The sequence below is a fragment of the Morone saxatilis genome, unplaced genomic scaffold, assembly GCF_004916995.1.
Source record: "Morone saxatilis isolate NCDOM2014 unplaced genomic scaffold, NCSU_SB_2.0 Contig4, whole genome shotgun sequence".
Lineage (NCBI taxonomy): Eukaryota > Metazoa > Chordata > Actinopteri > Moronidae > Morone > Morone saxatilis.
In genome coordinates, this window is record NW_023339984.1 from 17,890,279 (window position 1) to 17,899,451 (window position 9,173).

General features: G+C 37.9%; 1 protein-coding gene, 1 long non-coding RNA gene and 2 other non-coding genes across 4 annotated transcripts in view; 3 read left to right on the forward strand and 1 right to left on the reverse strand.

Moving 5' to 3' along the window:
- The window catches only part of LOC118337761 (tripartite motif-containing protein 2-like), a 17,441-nt gene extending 12,650 nt beyond the window's left edge, over positions 1-4,791 (reverse strand). The window contains exon 1 of the mRNA XM_035674865.1: positions 4,683-4,791. The gene's annotated coding sequence lies outside the window, so the exon portion shown is untranslated. The remainder of the gene's footprint in view (positions 1-4,682) is intronic.
- Positions 4,792-6,468: 1,677 nt separating this feature from the next.
- LOC118338140 overlaps positions 6,469-9,173 on the forward strand; it is a 3,288-nt gene continuing 583 nt past the window's right edge. Inside the window, exons 1-5 of the long non-coding RNA XR_004797223.1 lie at positions 6,469-6,543; positions 7,307-7,408; positions 7,626-7,707; positions 8,535-8,617; positions 8,833-8,914. This is a non-coding gene — a long non-coding RNA (uncharacterized LOC118338140). The remainder of the gene's footprint in view (positions 6,544-7,306; positions 7,409-7,625; positions 7,708-8,534; positions 8,618-8,832; positions 8,915-9,173) is intronic.
- On the forward strand, positions 7,461-7,554 carry LOC118338557. Its single transcript, XR_004797251.1, has one exon. It is a non-coding gene; the product is annotated as a small nucleolar RNA SNORD14 (small nucleolar RNA).
- Positions 8,668-8,761, forward strand: LOC118338558. The gene has a single exon (XR_004797252.1). It is a non-coding gene; the product is annotated as a small nucleolar RNA SNORD14 (small nucleolar RNA).

The following is a 9,173-nucleotide window of genomic DNA, read 5'->3' on the forward strand; positions in this document are numbered from 1 at the left end:
AAGTGACGCTAACTTAGTTTAGTACGTTACAGAAACATTCCTTATTAAGTACTTTTTACAAAGCATTTTGTTTTCACAGTACAAATAAATTTACAAAATAAAGGCAGCGTCACACTGTAATGCAATATGTTATAAGTTAAAAACTTAAAATTACCAAAGCTACTTGATCAAGAATGTTTTTTGAACTTAAAAAATTGAGTTAGTTTTCAATGTAATTAGTTAAATTAACATTTCCTGCTGTTAATTCCTGAAACACACCTTCAGAGGACAGTTTGAGGGTTAAGACTTGGCTTTAGCTCTCACTAGTGCACAAGTATAAAATAAATAATGTGTGTGTGTGTGTATTTACTGCCACATTGAACTGCCCACAGTTTAATGTTCGCTACAGATCAGGGTGCCATAAACTTCTGCTGGCTCTCAGCAGTGCAGAATTGATTCTCTTTCTACCTTAACATATTTCATTTTTATTGCACCGTAGCCATTAATGTATTGGGAGAAAGCTGTGTGTCACTGAGCTTCTCTGCACATCCAGCCTCGGCTCTGCAGGAGCACATGGACGCTCAATGCCTTGCTAAAAGGCCCCTCAGCAGTGGTTGTAAAAGGGAATCTAAAGAAAGTTTTATAAAATGAGTCTCATTCTTTTGTGTAGAAATCTGGTCAAGCATGTTTTGCATTAGAATCTGATTTTAAGAAAATACATCTGACTTTGTCTTAATAAGATATTACAGTTAATATTGGGCTAAAACAATGGTTTGCATAATATCCCAGCAGAGGAACAAGATTATTGTCCTTAAGTGTAAGACCACTTTCACAACTTCTCAGTTTAAGAGAAAGTGATCTTGTTGTTTAAATATGCTAATATGTTAAAGATAAGACTGTTTCTGGTGCCTTCATTTAAGACAAAGTCACTTATTTTCTCTTATTGAAATATTCTTTAAAGATTAATGTACAAATTCTTAAATTCAGTGTGTCTGAAATACTTATTTTAAGAAAGTCTATGTTAAGTTTTCACTGCTTGTAATAAACACACCTTCCTTACGTTGTTAGGCCCATTACAGTCTTTCAGTGGCTAAATATTTATGCTTGTTTTCAGAAGAGTTGTTTATATTTAAGATTATTTAGCTTGTTTGCAGTGCAGACAACTCTTGGATCAGAAATTCACCACAATTTCCAGCTTATATTTCCTAAATCTACAGACTGTGCATTGCGTAATTATTTTCACACCAGCTGGTCCAAATGTAATTTGTTAACATTTAGGTAATCGTCTTATTTGATCATTCCACCACTTTGGTCACATTCGGGCCTGCTGGATTTTTGCAAATACCATTAGGAGCACTAGGAAGAACCAGAGGAACCTGATAAATTCACAGATTATCTTTCGCATGTGCTACTGTCAGGATATAGTGAAAGTTACAGCAACTGCAGCTTTAAAAGGCTGAAGACTTCCCTCAGTACAGAAACTGCATAAACCTTGGTGTAGAAAACATTTTGACCTGTCAGATACCTTCACACTAATCAATACCGTCTCTCTGATAACCGACAACTGAACAAAATAAGAAAAAAATTCGTATTTTGTGACATGTTGATGTTGTAACTGTATTTTATCCACCAGGTTTTAACTTGAAATCAATGTTGGGTTTAATAACCAAATTATTCACTTTTTAAGAGATTATTTCCCAGGACATTATCCAGGAAATACAGGGCAACACTTTCTCACCAACGCTCATATTGTTTACCAACACGCCTAATTTACACATTTTTAGCTTTTTCACTTTCCGTCTCTGGTTATTTGACTTCAGTTTACAAGTTTTTCTCAAATTCTGTTTACATATGCGAGTGCGGGGCTAAAATACAATTAAACTTTTCCAGGATATTTGGTCATTTTAATCAGTATCCAGGTTTACCAGCACACGTGGGAACCCTGATGAAGCTACTATAGCTGTGGAATCTTTTGTTTTGTAAGCGGGCGTATCCATAAAGATAAAGACCACAAAGGATGATGGAAAATCATTTTTGGAGTCAATTTCTGATGATTTTGTACAGACTCTATTTGCCTGTTGCTGTTGATCGCCTAGAGCCAGCTCTGCTGCCACTGTTTCATGTCTCAATTCACAAAAAAAAAGGCCACAAAATACAGTCAAAACACCACATAGTGCATGAAGAATGAGAAAACATATGAACTGCCACATTAAATGAGGAAAGCTCACATCTCATTCGGTTCATTGATTATTTGATTTGAGATGAGGTAACTTACGTCATCTTGGCTCCACAGACCAGACTCCATTGCATCATCGTGACATTTAAAAAAGGAGAAAATGCTGGAAATCCAATAAGAATGAATTTCAGTTACGTAGTCTCTGCAGGCTGAGGCAGGACTGTAAGAGTCTGACCAGTTTCTAAAGAGCTTGTCAGTAAATCTACAGCTGACACACAAACACACATGATTGTAATCTGATCTCTTTCTCTTCATACAGTATATTCCCATGGGAAAGCTCATGGTCACTCTGTTTCTCTTTCACCTACTCTCTCTTCTGTGTGTCTCCTTTGTTGTGGGAAATCCAGTTTATTTTTCATTTTGGTGGTTTTAAAAGGGGGTTTTACACTCCCAGACACTGTTAGACTGTAGAAAGATATTAGATTCATAACTAATAAGATACCTGGTAGTCTCTGACTGACATTTGGGTTCAAATAATTCAGATTGCTCAGCAGCTAAAGAGCCAGATATTTCCCTCAGGAGTCGGTAGAGAACAAAAACTGAGCTGAAAGAGGGTGAATACTGGACTTGCATTCATTAGGTCGACACAAACAAGACTACAAATCTGGATGTATAGGAAACTGTTTGCTAACATGTTCAGTTTAATATCTTTATAGGGTTGAATAATATGTCAGTGTGCCAATTAATGCAAATTTAAAGTCAAATTTAAAGTCAAATCCTGTCTTTGGCAGCGCTCTGAAGCCTTTTCGTTTTTGTCTTAATTTTTGTGATATTGTGTGAAAGACGATTTTAATAGCATTGTATATCGTTGTTATTGATGTTGTCTCTGTTGCGTTACTATTGTGGCAACTAGTCAAAACTAAACAAACAAACAAATCCCACAATAATCAAAATATTTATCACAGTTAGCATCGAACTAGCATCTGTCTTCCATCATGTTAGCATGACAAAGCTAGCATTTCGTAGCAGTTTTATCCTGTTGGTTGTGGTCAGATTACAACAGTTTCCTTCCCAAAAGGCAGGTTTAAAGATTACTGGCCTCTCCTTGTTTATATATAGCCATGATTGTGAGACAGTGCCCCCCCTCCCCGGGCAGAGACAGGTAAAAGCCCCCCCACATGAACTGTAATACATTTACAGGTGACGAGCTTTAAGGTCTGTATGTGGTCGTTTGTGTGTATGTGGTCATTCTGCGTCTCTGTTGTTGTTATTTGTCTCTTTTGTAGTTGATCTGCAACAGTTTGTAGTCATTTTACATTTATTTGTAGTTTGTGTGTCTTTACGGTCTTTTTTTCGGTCTGTATGTGGTTGTTTTGCATCTCTCTGTGGTTGTTTTATGTCTCTCTGTGGTTGTTTTATGTCTCTGTAGTCATGCTGCACCTCTTCGTGGTGGTTTGCATCACTTTGTAGTCGTTTTTTCCTGTGTCTTTGTGATTTTCTCTTTGTGGTCTTTTTTGTCATAGTTTTGTAGTTCTTGTGTTTCTCTGTGTAGTTGTTTTCAATCTGTATGTGGTAGTTTGTGTCTGTGGTTGTTTTGCGTCTCTTTGTGGTCAATTTTTGTCTCTTTGCACTAATGTTGCACCTCTTCGTGGTGGTTTGCATCACTTTGTCCATGTCATTTTTCTTGTGTTTTGTGGTCGTTTTCCATTCTTTTCTGTTTCTCTGTAGTGGGTTTGTCTCTCTTTGTACTCGTTTTCGGTCTGTTCGCTGTAGTGTGTGTCTGTGGTTGTTCTGGGTCACTTTGTGTTCATCTTATGTGTCTTTATATGTCATTTTGTGTTTCTCTGTAGTACTCTGTAGTCTCTTATGGTCTGTACATGGTAGCGTGTTGCATCTCTGTGGTCATTTTGTGTCACTTCGTGGTGGTTTGCAGCTCATTTTTCGTCTCTCTTGCTGTTTCTTGTGTCGTTTCGTGTCCCATCACAGCTGTTTGACTGACTTTCCAACAATAATTATGTAAACTTCACACAGAGGCTCTGGCCTAAGGCCCCAGTGACCCCTTGAGCCCCCTGGGGCCTGTTCCCTGGTTGCGCCTGTTCAGTATCCATAGCTGTAAAACCCAGAGGGGATCAGCCCAGTTTCTGTTCACAGAAGTGACGTACCTCCTGTTACTGTTAGCACTCAGGATGCTAACGTGCAGTACATACAGGCCTGACAGCACACACACACACACACACACACACACACACTTGTGTTTGCTCTAAAGCTGATCAGTCTGTGCCTGCGTTCATTCATTCGTCCTCCACCCTCGTTCATCCTGCAGTCCGTCCATCCTCATTTCCTCCATCCCTCCTCAGTCTCTCCCTCCCTCCCTTCCTCCCTCCCTCGTCATCCCTCTCTCTCAGGGAAGCACACCATGCTACAGATGCTGCTGTCATCTCCACACATTCCTCCACCCATCCACCCATCCATCCGTCTATCCCTCTGTCCCCCCTCAAACCCCCCAAAAAAGAAACCCAGCACTCACCATCCGTAGACGCAGGCGATGAGTGTGAGTGTGTCTGTTTTCCAGCCTGAAGCCATCGCGTCATGATAGCGTCTTGTTTGCTCCCTCTCCTCTCCTCTCTGCTGTGTGTGTGTGTGTGTGTGTGTGTGTGTGTGTGGGAGGGAGGTGGGGGGGAGGATATCATCGTCACGGCAACACCAGCAGCTTGCAGCAGCAGCACCAGGCTGAGGGAGGGAGGAGACGGGGGAAAGAGGGAGAGAAGGGGAGGGGGGGAGTGCATCCATCGGGCCTCGCTGCTGCATCCACCAATGAGGAGCGAGAGGAGGGAGGTGATTGGTGGTTCGTCCGTGTGTCGGTTGTATGATGGTGTGGGCGTATGAGTCTCTCTCTCTCTCTGTTTATCCTAATGTCTCTCTCCCTTCTCACTTAATTAATCATTTAATAATGAATTTTAAATGCATACAAATATTTCTTTAATTTCCTTTTTTAGTATAATTTCTCCCACTTTATTATTTGATTCATATATATCTACAAGTGTAACATTTAAGTCGCTGTTCATGCTCCCTTTTGTTAACAGTTATTTACACTCTAAACTTTAAAGAGTTAAATGACGATGAAAAACAGAAGATTATATCAGGAGAGGGACATGCAGCAAATATATACACACATTACAATATCATTACTATACACTCAGTATCTTATTATACATATGGGACACACACACACATATCGTTACTGTTTAATAGCTGTTTATGTATTTAATTGATTTTAATTAACTGTATTCTTTCTAAACTAATTTAATCTTTTTAGAATTGTATTCATGTATCATTTTGTTTATTCTTCAATCACTTATTAACGCTTTGGCAATAAGTGTTTCTAGCATCATTGATGATATTAAAGCATATAAAAATAGAACTGATGTGAATTGAATAAAAGAGTAAAGTATATATCGAACAGTAGCTTGTTTATCGTTACCCACAGCCTCTGTCCAGAAAAGAGGAAGTCCATTCACACCAATGTGATGGGTCAAAAAATATGTAAGTTATTAAAATGTATGTGACTTATTAAAATGATAAACCTTCTCAAAATATTGATTTTGTATCTCAAAATAATGATTTTGTGATATTAAATCATTATTTGGAGATGTTAAGTCAAATGTTTCTTATTATCTTTGATACTTTTAAAAAATATTTTAATATTTTTTTTAATTATTTTGAGAATTGTATTATTATTTTAAACATTCTTTTATTATTTTAAAACATTTTATTTTATTTTAAAACATTTTATTTTATTTTAAAACATTTTTTTATTATTTTGATACATTTTATTTTTTTATTTCCATACATTTTATTATTATTTTAATAAATTAATTTATTGTTTTTAAAACATTTTATTTTATTTTGATACATTTTATTATTATTTTTGATAATAGTTTATTATTTTGATACATTTTATTATTGTTTTAATAAATTATTTTCTTGTTTTTAAAACATTTTACTTTATTTTGATACATTTTATTATTATTTTGATAATTGTTTATTATTTTGATACATTTTCTAATGACTTTGATAAAGTTTGTCATTATTTTGAGATACACAGTCAATATTTGGAGAAAGTTTCTCATTAAAACAATATATATATATTTTACAGTCACATTCGCAGAAATGGGCTTCCGTAGAGACGGTAAAGAGAGACCGACGGTTCACACTCCGGTCCGGTAGGAGGCGGTAACGCCCCGCAGAGCAGCTCCACAGCGGCCGTGTCGGAGGTATAAATAGGAGCGGAAGAGAGGAGGAGGGTCATTTGGAGCAGCGGAGCGGAGACACCGACAGGAGACCGACAGGAGACCGACAGGAGACCGGCGTCTGTGTGACTCTACCCGGTAACTATGAGTTGAAATGAAGCGTTAAAAGGAACAAATGGAACATTACAGTCACTAACGAGGCTCTGTCGGACCTTAAACTGCACACATGTAACACATTATGACACTTTACTCACAGGATGGTCGCAGATTGTCTCTAACACACACACACACACACACACACACGCTTCCACACGTGACTGAAAGTACTGTTAGTTTAATGCCACAGTTCATTATTCAGTTCACTGTTAACGTGTTTCAATGAAGCTTATAAAAGGATTATTTGATTTCTTTTAAAGTTAGAGGAAATGCTGTTGAACACACAATGAATGGATTTCTTACTGAAATCTCAACAGCTGCTAGAAACCTTAACATTTAGATTAATTTAGTTTTCCATTTATTAAAAACAGCCTGGAAATTGATTTAAAATGACCAAATATCCTGTGATTCTTTTTATTTTGCCCCCTCGTCTACGTAAGGTTTAGTTTGAAACTGAAAACTTTTTGTAGGATGAGTTAAATGTGTTAATACTCTCTGCTGTTAAATTATGATGTATTGTTAATAAAAATATATAAAATATAACTGAAATTGCATCAAAACCTGGAAATTAAGTGACTAGTTCAACAGTATAAAATAAATAACCTGGAGATTAAAATGACCAAAGATCCTAAAATAAATCTCTATTCTGGGCATTTTTCATTTATATATTGTTTTACCTTCCTCAGCCTGAAATGTGTATTTTCTAAGATTACCATACTGAGATAATATCTTTCTCTCTCTTCAGATATTAAATGTTGCTTCCTGCCCGCTGCTCATCGTCGTTTGAGGAGGAGCATGGCGGGGGAGGCGGCGCCACCTGAGCCGTTCGCCTTCCGGTGTCGACAAGGTTAGAAACCAATTTGTATTTTCTGTCTAACTCTGTTCTTTGTACCATCCTGTCGCTGTGATGACATTATTTCCTGCCATTCGTAGTTTCCACCAGAGGTCCAACAGACCAAAGATGGCCCAAACCTTCCTTGGATGTCTGAGCGACTAAAAGGACGACTGATTATTGATTTATCTGATCTCATCACAACTAAACTGATCTCAAATCTTTCTTCCAGGCTGCATGTGAGAACATCTGGATCTTGAGGTGTTTTCATCATGGCGGTCTTCTGGAGGCCGTCACCTGTCGACATACAGGAGGTGTGTATCTCTAATCTCAGCTCCTGAAGTAGACCTAAAATCTCAAACCACAGGGGGACCAGGACCTGTCACTGTTGTTGTTCATAATGTAATAAAATGAGTTACATCCCTTAATTAAATTGACAAAAAGCAGCAAGTAAATACACATTAATTAAATTCTGTCAACAGAAACTAATATTCATCATCTTAATTTAGTTTATTTAAACATAAAATGCCAAATATTGTTCTTCTCATCTTCATGTGTGATCATTTAATGCTCTTCATTGTCCATATGACAGTAAACTGAATATATTTCAGTGTAGGTTAAATAAAACAAGCAGAATGAATTAATGTTCTCAGTCTGTAGGAAGTTATAAAGGACTTCTTTCACTATTCTAATATTTTATGGACAGAAGTTAGTGGATGAATTTTCAGCCATATTTATAACCTGACATATCATCTGGAGTATTTTTGGAGTTTCTTTGTTTCTCTAGTCTTAAATATTATAAATAAAAGTCAACATCTGACTTGTTGAAACCTGCAAATGTCCTTAATTAGTCTATTTGAATCTGTGCTTCATTAAACAAACTCAACCTCGCTCTCTTCCTGTTCGCTGTGATGACATTANNCGTAGTTTCCACCAGAGGTCTGACCGACCAAAGATGGTCCAAACCTTCCTTGGATGTCTGAGCGAACAATAAAAGTCTAACTTGTCTCAAAATAAAATGTACAGTTATGATACGTGTACATAGATTATCTGAGGTGTTACATTTTACTGTATTAGTGTCAGTAAACATTTAATTCTATCAGATCAGTGGTATTAACTTGTCTCGTCTCTTGGCTTTCAGAACTGACTTTCTGTCGTCTCGTGGCGGCGCACGATGTCCTTGGACGCTGCTGTGAACAGTGACGATGGCCGCCGGTGGAACTGGTACGTTTCTCACGTTACCGTATTAAAATGATGCTCTGTGACTCATCCTGTCGCTGTGATGACATTATTTCCTGCCATTCGTAGTTTCCACCAGAGGTCCAACAGACCAAAGATGGCCCAAACCTTCCTTGGATGTCTGAGCGACTAAAAGGACGACTGATTGATTCATTGATTGATCTCATCACAACTAAACCGATCTCAAATCTTTCTTCCAGGCTGGATGTGAGAACATCTGGATCTTGAGGTGTTTTCATCATGGCGGTCTTCTGGAGGCCGTCACCTGTGGAAGTACAGGAGGTGTGTATCTCTAATCTACTATAATATTACTGTAATACCTCAGTAAGGTTCTGAATGCAGTGTTTGTGCTGCAGTGAGGAAATCTTATAGTAGGGGCACAGCGGCCAGTTCAAAACAGGGCAATGCCTCGCGGGTATTTAATTTTAGACGGGGCATCAGCGGCACTGTCTGCCCGCGGTTCTCTGCACTCATCTGAATCAGGGCGTTCAGCCTCGCTCTCTTCCTGCTCGCCACCGTTCGCTGTGATGACATTATTTCC